This window comes from Lathamus discolor, chromosome 1, assembly GCF_037157495.1.
Source record: "Lathamus discolor isolate bLatDis1 chromosome 1, bLatDis1.hap1, whole genome shotgun sequence".
Taxonomy (NCBI): Eukaryota; Metazoa; Chordata; class Aves; order Psittaciformes; family Psittacidae; genus Lathamus; species Lathamus discolor.
The window spans coordinates 57,872,298-57,887,534 of NC_088884.1; positions in this window are offsets into that span (position 1 = coordinate 57,872,298).

Consider the following 15,237-nt stretch of genomic DNA (forward strand, 5'->3'; position numbering starts at 1 on the left):
ACTGGCACAGGTTGCCCAGAGAGGCTGTGGCTGCCCCATCCCTGGCAGTGTTCAAGGTCAGGCTGGATGGGGCTTGGAGCAACCTGGTCTAGTGGAAGGTGTCCCTGCCCATGGCAGGGATATGGAAGTAGATGAGCTTTAAGGTCCTTTCCAACTGAAATATTCTGTGATTCTATGAAAACAGCATTCCCACTCTTCTTTCCGTACTTCAGAGGAGGTCCCTTGCTTGGCTGGTGTAAAAACCTGCAACTCAACCAGAGCAAGATTGGTTCACATCAGCCTCGGACCTGGGCTAGGCACAGACAAGGCTGGAGCCAAATATCACCGTGAGGGCAGCTCTGATGTGGTTCAGTTACTTTCCTGGAGAAAAACGGTGTCTGGGCTCAAGATATCATTCAGTTCAGCCATCTGGTATGGAAGAGCAGAGCATGCGGTTCAGGAATACAAGCTCATACTTGTTTCTAAATCATCTCTGGCGAACACCTAGATTCAAGCTCTGTGATGAGTATTTGTGCATTTACACAGAATTTAGCAAAAGAAGGGGAACTGTTTAATGAAAAAAAGGCTGTGGGCATTAATTGTAAGTTAAACGTTTTCAGATCTTGTACCTGTTTATAAACAAAAAACAAGGTATGGTCAAGGTATGAACGACAGGACTGCAAAGTACAGTACATTATAGAGCTTTTCAACTTCCAGTCACATAAAAAAAATGGGGTTTACTTGACATTAATTATTTGTTACCTGCTCTCCAGAATTTACTATTGATACTTATTAGCACTACAGGAGTATTTCAGATCCCTTCTTAATTTTAGGGCACTGCTGTGGCAGGGTATACTTTGGAAAACTGACAGGCTTAATATAGATAGTAATGAGGAGAAATGTAATGCAGGGTAAGGCTGGGAGCAAGAACAGTGCTTTGGGGATGTGTCACAGTCCATGGTCCAGGATGCACTAACAGCAGCATGTGGGACTAGAACCCTCTCCCTGAGGAGTACAGAGTGGGAGTGAAAAGAGGAGAGGAAAACTGAATTGTCATTGTGCATCAGGTCAAATAATGTAATCCGTTAATTCTCAAAGCAAGACCCATATAAAAGCTGTTCACACAGATACTAGAAAGCACAGTCACAATTTGCTGTGACTTCACCACCTCTGTGTAGGAGCTGATGGGAAGGTGGGGGACCTGTGTGTGGAGGTCAAACTGGAAAACTTGCCCATATGTTGTCAGTAGTTCTGTTTGTGAGATCAAGAACATGTTCATCCAGTGCTACCCACCTGTGCATGTGTTGAGTAAAGCTTTGCAGACAGCTAGTCATCTTACCTCTTTTTTTCTCAGAGTACATTAAGTGCCAATGAACATAATAAGGCAGAGGGGTACAACTGCTTTTGCTGTGATGGAGTGATACCTGTCCAGTTGGGTTGATGTTTACACGTAGATCCAATTTATTGTATTTCTTCATCTGGATTACTGACGCAGTTTTGCATCCCTATTTTTTCATGCACACACTAGTTAATACCAGGGATGACAGCCTGATTAATGATGACAAGACTGAATTAGGGATGTGACTAAGGGCTGCATGATCATACAGATTCAATCATCTTTCATGAGCAAAACAGGGAAGAAGGAGACTAAGAAGTAAACAAATTAAAATGCTGTTTTAAAAATTAAACTCAGTAATCCAGCAGGTTTATTTATGCTTTATTATGGAAACAAAGCGGTATCTGTGGCTTCAGATGTCCCTTTAATTCCAGAGCCATATGTAGTCGTAGAATCATAGAATGGTTTAGGCTGGAAAGGGCCTTAAGATCATCTAGTTCCAACTCCCCTGCCATGGGCAGGGACACCTCACACTAAACCATGTCACCCAAGGCTCTGTCCAGCCTGGCCTTGAACACTGACAGGCATGGAACATTCACAACCTCCCTGAGCAACCCATTCCAGTGCCTCACCACCCTAACAGTAAAGAATTTCTTTCTTATATCTAACCTGAACTTCCCCTGTTTAAGTTTGAACCCGTTACCCCTTGTCCTATCACGACAGTCCCTTCTCTGGCATCCTTGTAGGCTCCCTTACGATACTGGAAGGCTGCTATGAGCTCTCCACATAATGATTTAGTGTCATCTGTTGTTATGTCAACCTTGAGGTAGCCAAAAATTGGTAAATATAAGTAAAAAAAAAGGGGGGAGGAGGGAGAACAGAGCTATGAAAACATGCAGCTAATCAAAAGAATGTTCCTCCAACAAATGGAACCTCTTGTTGAAATTTAAGTCAGAACTAATCATGAGACCATGACATATGGCACTTTCAGCTTGCCCACATCAGTTGCGCAAGTAATGCCTTTTTATATTGATTGTGTGAGGTCAAGGGATATATGTTGAGATCCACAACCATCACCACAACAACTGAGTTTGTCTGGGATGATCAGGAGCAACTAAAAATGTCTCATTTGAAAGAAAACTCATGTAACCCTTTATTTATTATTTAACTAGTGGGAGGGGCTGTTTATCTATGAATGTTCATCTATTATTTAGAAAGGAAAATACAGCACAGTGTTTTCCTTCATATATCAGACTATTTCCTTGTGTTTAAGAGCTGAATATAACAATTTATAAGCAGACAAAAATAGCTTTTGAAAGATACTGCAGTATTTTCCAAGTGACAGGATGCCTCTGAAAGAAATGCATTGTGCCTCAAGCATCCCCTCTCCAAAATACAAGACAGTAAATAAACAAGTTGTATTCCACACAGGAAAGTGATGATGTTGAACCTGCAAATACCTCCATCTTCTGCCTATAAATATGTTATGTAGAAGATCTATCCTGAAACTTTCGCCACCTCCTCAGGACCATGTCAGCTCAGGCGGCCTTGCCAAAGAGTATCTTCAGCCAGAAGAACTAGGCAGTTGGTATAAAATGCTTTACCCTGATTATAATATTATATGATGTCTCTCTGGAAAAGTCTGATTTCCACCTGCACCACCTGGCTACTAATTAAGCTTTGCTCGCATTTCACTTTTTGGTCAGTTGAGACTCATTCTCGTTGCTCTGAGATGCACCAAAAACTGTGGAACTAAAGTCAAACTTTATGCTGGTCCTTCTGTTCAAATACTGTCACCCATTAGCCTAACAAGTGTTATGTCTTATCTAGGTTATAACCTACCTACAGTGTTTATCTGCATAATTTTGCAGCAGAAGAGCTCCTGCTGAGATGGCCCTAAACTCCACAAAACAGAGTTCTGCAAGCCTCAGGTTTCTTTGTCATATTTGGAGGCTGAACAAGGTGGGACGCCTCTATAGATGAGCCATTTAAATTCATTTTCCACTTGGCGTTTACTAAGCAGAACTCAATCATACTGAAGGATGGCAACCTGCATGCTGGATTCCCAGAAATTTTTGCAGAGCAGCCTGCTAGTGAAGCATTCCATCTGAAGAGACTTAGGCTCTGAGTCCTCCCTGTCAACTACCAGTTGGAAGGTGGAAATTAGCCAAGATATAGGAGTTTTAAGGCCCATTAGAAGGCTAAAAGCATACCACATATTTATAACTTTTCATACAGGGGGGTGATTTACCAATTCTGAAGTGCCAAAGGATGTTTTATTGTGCGCATTTTCTGTGAAATGACATGCAGGAGTATCTTCTTCCTTTAGAAAGCTGCAAAGGCCAGTATACACCATAAGCAGAGTCCAGCCCACTTCTATAAATATGGCTTTTATAAATCCATGAAGATTTATAGTACAAACATTTTCAATACAGTCATTGGTGAGTTTGCCTGAACTCAAATATATTGTTATATGCAAAGACAGTAGCCAGCAGCTATTCAGAAATGCTCAGAGAATGTGTTAGCAGTTAGCAAGTGAATTCATTTTTCTGTTTTAAAATCCTTTCAAGAAACGAATAAACTACAATAACAATGGAATCTTTAACAATATTACTCAGACAAATGTTTGGACATATGACATGCTCAAGTGAAGTGTGATAGCATCTATCACGAGCCGATACTGCACAATTATACAGCATTTCCCTGCAATCAGGAACTGCATCCGATTGAAATGCTGGGCTGTAGAGGCAGGCAAAGAACTTCCTTGCAGAAATAGAATCACACAGTCCTCACAGTTTTCCCTTCTTGATACCAGGAATGCAAATTAAACAGAGTAATTTCAGGTGTGTAACCAGGAAGCACCAGACAACTTGCCCTCACCGACTGCCAGTGGGAGTTATACCTGTGCAATAATCTTTCAGATACTTAAAACCACAGGATATTTAACTACAAGACATTTGTGGCATAACCAAATACATGAATATGAGTCTCCTTAAGAAAGTCATGGAATGCTGATGGACATGCAGATACAAACCAACATAAACCCCTATCTTCCTATATGCAGAAAGAAACCACAATTTTTACTGGGCACTATGTTAGTCTCCACATTTTAAAACCAGCTCCTTTAGTTACCAGTTTTGCTGTGCAATGACCAGAGTGCTGGTAAGTGTTCAACTCTCTAAAAACATTTTAAATATTTCTTATACAGTGGAATGCTACAATTGTCCAAAGTCTGATATCTTGAGACTTTTGTGGGCTTGAGGTCATAATTTGCACTCAAATAAATGCCACTTGAGGAATAAAAGTCCCTGTTTCTATTCTTCCAAAAAACTGTATCCTAAAACTGTGCCGCTGACCTGAGACCGAATACTGCAACTACTGTAATTCTTTCTTGAGGTACTTTCTTCATTTAGGTAATAAATAATATGTCTGTGGTAGATAATGATTTTTTTTCTGTTAGATTTCTGCCTTACTGAGGTTACAGAAAATTTTACATGATAGAGAAAGTCACAAAAGAGCTGGATTAATGATAAAAATGCATGAAAAGCAGTATATCTGCTCAGTGTCACCATATTGCTAGATAAGACAGTAACAGGGAATCCATGGCACGCATATAGCACCAATATAGATACCTGGAAGCTTATCTACTTTATACATAAAATATCACGTTCAGCAGAAAGGAGCCAACAGCATTTGGTTCTGGGATCTTTTGCTCATTTTCACTTTGCTTAGAAGTACACTATTTTAGGTGAAACATTATAAAATGCTTTTGAGGATAAAAAGTTTGCCTATATCTCTTGTGCTATTTACAATTTTCTAGCAATTAATGCATACACAGAAAGAAAATGGCTGCAGAATTAAAGTCACCATCATTTAAGTAATGAAAACTCAGTATTAATCTGTAGTGGTAATTATTGTCTTAATAGCCCCTCCAAATTATAAAAAGGGGGTAGCTAGATCTTCCCCTCCAGCAACAGCACTCTTACCCCACCAAGGGAAGAAAAGCACTCCTTTGAGGCCTGCCAGAAGGAGCCCCAACCGAGCACTGCATCTTCCCTTTCACAGACACCCAAAATTTACACAAAGCGGTCAGAACTGGCCACATTCCAGGCCAACATTCCCTGTAAAGTGAAAATCCTTTGGTTATGTCAAACAAAATCCCAGAGGTACTATATACAATACTTAGTTTTGTGTCTGGCAAATACAAGCCTGTGCTAAATGCAACAAGTGCAAATCCCTCATTTTGTAAGAAAAAGAAATTAAATGTATACGGCTGACAGTGCCCTCACTGACCTCTCAGCCTACTTCTGTGCCACATTTTTACTTACTTAGTCTGTGGCTGCACCTTCTCTCAGGCAAGTTAAAAGTATTGAAGTTGGTATTAACATGATGACAACAGGAAGGGCAAGGAGGGATCAGGATGATACAGACCTTGATACAAGGAGAGCACCAATTTTTAACTCTGCCTCACCCATTTTCTACCATGGGTTCCTCTCCAGGCCTTAGCATTGACTAAGCCAGCCCATCCACTCCCCAGTGACTTCCAGCTCTTGCACACAGTGCTGCCCCCATTCAGATCTGAGTGCCACTGGCAGTGCATTGGAACAGGAGGACCATCTTCACAATTAAAACTCAAGATATTTAACTTTTTTTGTGTTTACCATGCAACACATCTCCTTCTTACAGGAGAAAATATGGTGTGAAGTAATACCGTAAAGGGAAGAATTTCTTATATGGGACAGGCTCAGAGTTCTGGCGTTTCACTACCTCTGTTATAGCCAGGTAATTCAAGATGTCCTTTTCCATATTTAACTGTTATTGTATATGCTTTAGACTTGAACTTCATAAAAATGGACAAACAAATGGAGGTTTCACATACGAGCAATCAAAAGGAGACTGTTCTCCACAGCAGTTCCTCAAAGAACCTTTGCATTTAATTACTTGTATATGCACAAGAACTTTTCAAACTTCTACTGTATGCAGCAGAAATAAAAAAGGATAATCAAGCAGTGCCATGATTATTGCTTGAAAGTAATTAAATACATTTAAAGTAGTATTGAGTTGTGCAGAATACCATGTCTATTTAGAGGCTGCATTTCATTATGCAAGTGGGCCACATAGACATGCTCCAAATAGTAAAGTACTATAAAGAATTCTACAAAAATTTAGGACTTAGATTGCTAAATATTGAGATTAATGCTTTGTAAAAATAATTCCATTTTTAACATAATTTTCTTCTTAAAAACTTTTAATTGCAAAAAATATAATCAGTATCCACTTCCTTGAGAATTTGAATTCAATGAGAGCAAGTGTTCAGGAGTATTTCCTATTTTAATAGCTCAAGGAAAAAAATACTGAGCAAAAATAATAGTGTATGGATGAGGAGTAAAACTATGCTTAACTCTACTGTGCATTTTTTGTGCTGAGGCCCACATGCGCAGAAAGTATAACCACAACTTTTCATCATGAAAAATGGTCACCTTCAAACCTAGAATCTTCTTTAACTTCCTTACTTACTCAACATCATTTTCTTAGTATGATTAAAAAGGATTACTTTCAGTGTATCCCAAAGCAGGAGGTGCAAGAAGGTTCACAAAAGTTAAGCAGAGAGTTTTTTCTTATCTTTCAAAGGTTTGACAGGAGGAGAATATATCTCCTATGCAGGGATCACAGTTCTGTTTGTCAACTGAATTTGTCCTTTAAGTTTCCCACTGTGCCTTAGTCATAGCGAGAGGTGAACAGAGAAGATGAATTTCCTGACAGTTACTCTAAGAACTGAGCACTAAAATCTGTCATTAGCTCCTCTACCATCCACCACAGAAACATTCTAGCATGACCAGCCTTTGCAAATTCTAGTTCCTGGTCATGACCCATACTGTTCAGTTTTGCGTTTGAGCTGGGGTAGAAATGCAGAGAAAACAGAGTAAAAAGGAGATCTTGGGATCAGTCAGCATCTGTATGAGCAAATTGCCGCTGTAATATCCAGAGAGGCAGACAATGACAGGCTGTCACAGCTCTATAGGGAAACTGGGGAGGGGTAGCACAACAGCTGAGGAAGAAGGGCAAGCTATGCTGGCAATAAGGGCCTCTCCTGAGACAGGGGAAACATGCCTGGAGAAAATGAAGCTCAGTAGGCTGTTGGCAGTATCATGGCGTGTAAATACTTGTCATGTTCACGAGCTTTTCTTAATGTCTATAAATTGCATTATGACACAATGAGGAAAATAGCCATTTGTTGTAATGGTAAAATATTAAAAGCATCCTACCTCTTCAAAGCAAGGGTATGTGTATTTCCGGAGTCTGAACACAGCCATCAATCTCACTGTAGAGCTAGCAGGAGGGAAAAACCAAACAAACCACAAGGTGAGAGATTCTCAGAGATAAAATAAGTATTAGGAAAAAAAAAAAGAAAACGAAAAGAGAGAAAGAGAGAACAAGTAGAAGAAAACAAAGAACCCGATTATAAAATCCCATCTTCTCTTCTTTCCCCTGCACCCCCCTACCTCCCCCCCCCCAATATAAAGAAACTCTAAAAAGTTGACTTATTAAGATTTAATTTTTCTCTCTGGAAAACTGAAAGCTAACAGCAACTTTAGCTATGGGATCTCTACAAATGTCCTCACACTGCCCACACCTAATTAAAGTATTTGTTGTTATCCAACGTTACTGTGATATGTCAGTACTCTTGTCGCCCTTTCTCCGTAGCACAGAAATCTCAATAACCACTTTCTGCCTTTTCCTTCCCTGTTCAAAACCAAGTCCATAAACAGAATGAAAAAAAAAAATCCCGTTACTGGTCAGGCCTGCAAACCTCAAAGAATGCACTTCAGTCCAGGGTACCCAATGGGATCCAAAATGTGCCTGCAGCTTTTGCTTTCACTTGCAAGTAATCCAGGGGGTATACAAGCTGATGGAACTGACCTGAATAAAAGCATGAACTAACGTAACAGCTGCTTTTTCTACATGAGTGTTTGTACAAATAAAGTACCTTTCACATTAGGTCAGAAAGCAGTGTGAATTGTCATAAAACAAATCTCGATTCCACAGCGAGTGAACCATTACAGAATATAAAACTATTCAGTCTGCTTGCTTCTCACCTCCTTAAAATTCCAGAAACAATGGAAGAGCACATATGTATGTATACACACGTACACTCACACACATGTGAATTAAAAGAATAATGCCAAGAAATAATTGATTTGGTAAATCTGACGCACTATGAAAGAATTACTGAGTTTTGAGAGTAAAATAACTGCCAAAAAGAAAGCGACACTGAAAGCGTATTCTGTACCAGTACACTCAGCAGGATTTGAGAGAAAAAATAAGATACATTTTTCTTAACCTAAATTGAGAATATATTCTTATGTTTGTAATGTAGTCTAGATGCTTAGTTGATCTCTATCTGTTTTCAGAGGTAGCTACAAAGGGCTTTCCACATGCTCAGCTGCATCCATGAAAATATTTAAAACCACAGAAAGGATATATGACTGTGCAGTCATGCTTTCTGACTTATCATATTGCCTTCTGATTACACTGAATGCTTTACAGATAGGTCACTACTTGCAGGCATCCAGAAGCTGATGCTAAATGAAATAATCAGTGAATGAAAGGACTGTTTTGTCACATGCAAAATGCTTTATGCATTGCAGATTGTTGGGAAAAAAGAGATAAGTATACTAACAAAAAAATATCACTGTTATAATTACAATACGATTTAATACAGCTACTAACAAACATACTATCTGTGTACCCAACAGAGGCATAACTGGGTTCTTGTAAGTGTGAAGCATACAAGCAAGTTAGAAAAAATGTCTGACCAGGATAAAGGGCTGCCGATAAAAACTTCAGAACTGCAGTCACTTGCTTCTTTGTCCATACCCAGACCTTAGCAGTAACGAGTTGGTGGGATTCAGCCTATGCTTTCACTGTGTGGATGGCAGTCACCCACATAACTGTATTAAATGTTTATTTGTCCATTTTGAAGCCAAGATTCAAACCTGATTTCAGAGCATGACTACATTTGTGGCTAGTTTATTATTGCTCCTTTCCTAAATATTAAAGCCACAAATACGTACCCAATTGCTGAAAACATTCTTAATAAATCAATCACGGTTGTGTTTTAAAAATTAATTTCTATGTGTGGTAAAAGATTTTGCTCATTGAAATAGTCCAAACTGACTGAAATACTTATTTACTAAAGCAATCTTGTGACAGAACTGAGTTTTTCAGGAGGTAAAAATAAAAATCAAATTCTGAAATGTTATTCTCAGATGCGTTTCCAACTAATGAGACTTTTATGTTGTTTGCACCATAACAGTAGTTGTATAGACTAAGAAAGGAGGTTCATAAATAACTTTCTTTTTTGGCGCTTATTAGTATTCTAACTGTGGAACCTTTTCCAATGATTCATCTGTTAAGAACTGTATCTTCCCATTAATACGTTACGTGATTCTTTAAATGTTTATTTTATGAGATGCTTTTTCACAGTAAGGTTTAATATTTGTAAACATTTCCATTTAAAACATGCTTTTGCTATTTACATGTGTCTTACCCAATATGGCATTTTAAAATAACATTCTCAACTGTATTTCTAAGGGTCAGATGCAACTTGGCATGGGTAAGACAATGAACTGATTATACCTAAGCATTTGTTTTGGGGTAATTGTTTGCAGCTAGTGCAGCTGAAGAGTTAAAGCCATGTGCTGAATTTAAATCTATAAACATGAAAGATGGTGCCAACTTGGCAGCGAATCGTGCATTCAAAAGTAAACGGGTCTCCCTGGCTGCTTCAAATGGAGGCATCAATACGAGGTTTAGCTGCTGCCTCTCTAGTTTACAGATGCAACCTTCCTTGCCTATGTCACGTTTTACTCAAAACAGTCCATATTTTGGAGAAAGTCTCTTTAAAACAGACCAAGAAAGGTCACAGTTTGCATTTCAATGAGAATGTTAGAAGGAGATCTGGCATATTTTATTACTTCTATACAAAAAAATCTCAGATCTCAAGCTACAACTATAAGGACAAACAGTTTTTGTAACTGAGTTTTTAATGAATCAAACTCAAGCAGGGCTCACTGGTTTCAGAGTAATGGGGTAGAGTAAGCCAGCCTGGAACAGAGATGTCAGCTCCTAACAAACCTGAACTGGATCCCTCACAATGTATTCTGACACACCATTTAAAATTCAAAATGCAGTATGCAAGGAATCAAATTACAGCAGATAAATCTATATTTCATTTTAAGAACCGCAAAAGGCCAAACCTCTTCTAAAACTGGAAGATGTAAAACAAAGCTAAGGAAGTGCTTTTCTTTGGGGAAGGCATTCTTTCTTATAATATATTTTAAGCTTTACATGCAAGTTGTCAAAAGATCAGGTTATCGGTGATATCCCAAGATGGGTTTTATTAGATACATCTTTATGTGTGACCATTAAAGCTATATGGATGGCTTCTGAAGTCTTGAATTCTAAAAGATGCCCATTCTTTGTCAGTCCACGCATAAAGGAAGATCTCCACACAGTTTTTGCATGTAGCTAAGGAGGAAGCATTTCAGGGTGTAACTCAAATATATCCAAATAAAAACAGGACAAAAAGAAAACCCAAACCAGAAGGGAGATTAAGCTAACGCAGTGTTTTCTATGAAAGGACAAATGCCATCTTTTATTCACTTGGACTCTTTTTTCATAAAAGAGAAAAAAATAGCAGCAATACAGTGCACTGGTGAGCACTGCCCTCTCACTGCCTCCAGATGTACTGACATTTGATTTGCTGCTGATTAGTATGGGCAGAAGAAGAGGGGGGGGTGGGAAAAGCTGGCATCAAGTCACGTCCTCCATCTTAGTCCCAGCTGGTACCAAGCTCCAAAGAAACAAAGCGACTTCAGACTGTGCTATCATATATTCATGACCAAGAAGAAATATAAAAACCAGCACGTTTGAATTCCTGACAACCATAGAAGAATAGTGCATTGGCATGTTGAATTTTTCCAGGCAGCCTTTGCTGACCTATAAACCTTTGTGACTGGAACAAATGCAAATAGAGCTGACTTGCCTCACAAACTACTGAAGGGTATTCAAACCGAGTTGTGTCTAACAGGCTAACAATAACCCACTGTCCCACCCATGCAAAACACAAAGTCTGGGAAAAACAGCTTTAGAAAAGCACTTGACGGAGACATAAAACGCAGACCACGCCAGAAAAAAAAAAAAAAAGCCATCTTGCTTCCTACTTCTTCCTCTAAAAAGCAATAATAAAAAAGTAATTGGGAGTAAAATAATCTATTAAAATGAAGAATGCACTATTTTAAAAACAGGCAAAAAATTAACGACTGAAAAACTCAAGGACTGCATCATCTTAAGTCAGATTGGGCTTCAGCCATCAAATTTCATGCCCTGAAAGCAAACTTACATTAAATAACACTATCTTAAAAACGGTTGTGCGCTAACATATTACATGCTACTAGCACTGAACTAAGTAACACTTCCGCAAAGAGTGCTTAAGAGTAAAAGTTGCGTTCAACTACAAAAATCCTTGGATCACATTTCTGTCTGAATGATCACTATTCCATTTTTACTTGGGAAAGGGAGGTATCTGAAGGTACTGACCTCTCCAGCTTTCATATGGCCTGAAAAATAGTTACAGATGGGGAAGATCAAACTGGTATAGTAATTCAGCAAAATCCTTTTCCTTCAAAGAAAGAAAGTAAGGCACCGCTGTACAGCATTTATTCAGTGAAACATATTTGTTTTCATGAGGGAATTAAAACAGTGAAGTGGATGGCTCCTTTCTTGAGTATGTGCATTCCCTCGCTATCCTTTTATTTGACTTTGCATAGGCCTGTGACTGAATGGGCCCAGGTAGCCATCCCTTGGTCTGCTTCCATCAAAGACCAATTAAAGCAGCTCCACTCCCTGTGCAGAAAGAAAGGGATGAACAAGAGCAAAGCAACATAGGGAAAAATGTGGTGCTGTCTCAGTGCTCCTGCTGTTTGCTAGGCAGAGTCATTACTGATTGTCTGACCCTACATTTCATCCTGTGCTTTCACTGCTTGAACATTCATTAGGTAAGCCAAATCATTTTCATTTTAACACTATCAGATAAATTCAGGCATCTGATTTGTCACACCTAAATTTAGGTAGCCAGACATCTAATTTTTTGAAGCTGTGTGTGTAAGAAGTGAAGAAAAAGGGGCACTTCCTGAGGAGCATTCAGATTACTGATTCTGTTGGAAGCCTAGTCTGAACAAACTTCTAATCTGGTACTTTAATTTAGTCCCCAAATCTAATCTCCCTAAAGCAGAAAGAATCCAGGCCAGAACACTAGTCCTACAAGCAGCTGCTATTAGACTTCTTTCATTCAGCAAACTTCTTGTGTGCATAAAATTGATTGTGTGTGAGTTCTTAGATTCTAAGCATGGCAGAAAGATACATTTTTGAAACCTTTTCAGCATCTGGCCTTTAAGAACAGTGTCAAGGAAAGTTGAGAAGATTTGTCACAAGTTTCCATTAAAGCGTGTATGTTATACAACCATTTCATAAACATTCCCCCATGTTCATAAAAAATGCAGAGACAACTAGCACCAGGAATGGTTTAAAAGAGAGCGCAAAAGACAAGTTTGCATTTCTGCCACCTAATAGCAAAAGGTAAGGCATCACCCCTATAAGAAGCTACTGAATTTCAGCTGGAAGCGGCAAGTCCCTTCTGGACCAGACTGCTGTGTAAGCATCTACTAGGAGGTTTAAAATGTAGTTTAGCTACCTGTAGAACCACTTCAGAATAACTGGTTCATATGCAGTGACAGATGCAAAAAATGCCCTCAAAAAGTAACATATCTATGAGGAATTCCGTGATGAACTAAAAATCTGCCATTATGCCATGTTCTTTAAGAAAGGAGATACTATACCTTCAACTCTCTTGGACATTTGGGAGATTTGGGCCTGCATCAGCCTACAGGGTATTTAGGCAGGAATTAATCCCACAAATTGCAGCTGCCTGTGTTAGTACCAAGTGTGAGTTGCGTTTTAGGCTGCATGTACAGCCAGCAGAGCAAGGCAAGATGACAGCAGGTGTCTTCTGAGGTGACAGGGGGGTTCTCTACTTCTATAGTTACTACAAGAGGATCCTTGATGACTTCAAGAGACAAGACATTTAAGATTTAGGGACTGAAGTTTTCTATCCTTAGTCTTCTGTTATAAAGCAACAATGCATTCCAAAAATAAATTAAATTCCACTATGCTGAAATTGAAAACAGTTAAAGAAAGCACGCATTTCGTTAATACAAAAAGGTATTTCATTAAAACTCACTGATATTCACCTCTTCATTGCACTCGTGCATAAATTTTGTATCTTCTAACTTTATTTTTGTTTTGAATACTTTTTTTCCAGTGGCATTAGTATTGATTTTAATTTGTCTGGATCTGCCATGTGTATAGTCACTGTGGGGCTAAAGCATGTAGAAGGCCAAACATGAGAACTGGAAAGACACTGACTATCTTCCTTTGGCTTTTCTAGATCAATGTTTGCTAAAGGTGTTAGTGGTGCAGAGTGTTGGCAATATTCTACCCTGTGATAGAATCAAGAATGGCGAATGAAGCCAAGTTACCAATATTCTAGCTTAGAAACTTCTAACAGATAGTTCTGCAGAATCTTAAAGGTCTATAAAAGGTCTCTTTTAGAGTTAATATAATGCAGTAAATTTATTCTATGGAGTAAAAGGAGTTTACCTTTAAAGTACACATTAAGACACACAGAGACAAATTCTATGGACTTGTTTCAATGTGAAAAACAACAGTGGTTTGGAGTTTTTTTAATCTTTTCCTGCTAAAATTCAAGAATATAAAGGGTCAGATGTTTTTTTTAATCTTCTCTAAAACCTCCATCTTATCCTGTTGAACTCTAAGAATGTTAAAGGAGGGAAAACATGTACATAACTGAGAGCTGAGCTCCCAACTCTGGTCTCTAGCTGTGATATTGCCCTGGTACAAAAAGCTGTATGATGTCTCACACATTAAATAAATGCCTATTGTAAACACATAGACCCTGTCTAGCCAAAACAATCAAATCAGATACAGAAAAGCCTGTGTTGGTCTTCCTTAGTTCAGGGTACTGTTCAGTTAATGTAACATGCAGCCTACTTTTAAGTTCACATAACCTCCAGCTATTTATTCATTTTATAGTTTACTATAAACTGTTGCATACAATATATTTTCAAAAAGGTCTGCTACATTTAACAGCTCCATCACGCAGCTAATTACAACTAAAACTGCTAATTTGGTAGCTGTAAACAGCACAATTCTCTTCACTTTATTTTTCCTTTCCTTGTTCTTTTAAAAAAGCACTGTAAATTCCTACCACTGGAAAGAAATATATGACACATCCATGTAGGCTTTCACGACTGGTGAGCCCACAGTGGAACTATGAACATCCAGCCAGAGCAGTACAACTTACATGACACTTCACACATATGTCACATCGTACATGAAACTCAAGAGAGGGGAAAAGAAGAGTTTCGTAGCAGTTTTGGAAACAGCAGATTTTTTCAGTGATCCCATTTGCCCTTCTGAAGAAGAATAGTTGAGTATATGTCTCAGTCAATTTAACTTTGAATACAGACTGAATGGTATTTTCAGCCCAGGAGTTATTTAAAGAAACTTCTTTATATCAGATGGAAAAATCAGCAACAGCAGATATTAGATACAATATCAAAAGGTATTAATTGGGATACTTTGAATGCTATTAAAACCTTAGCAAACAGAGAAGCCCACAGATGAGACAAAAGAAAAAAATAGAGCACTTGCAGAAGGATACTCATGTAGAAGGTGAGCTTACATACCCTGTAAGCTTAAGAATGAACTCAGAAAGCCTGCTTTTTATGTCCTGACATGTTTGGTCAATGATCATCTATTTGTAGCAGGCTGTTGCCTTT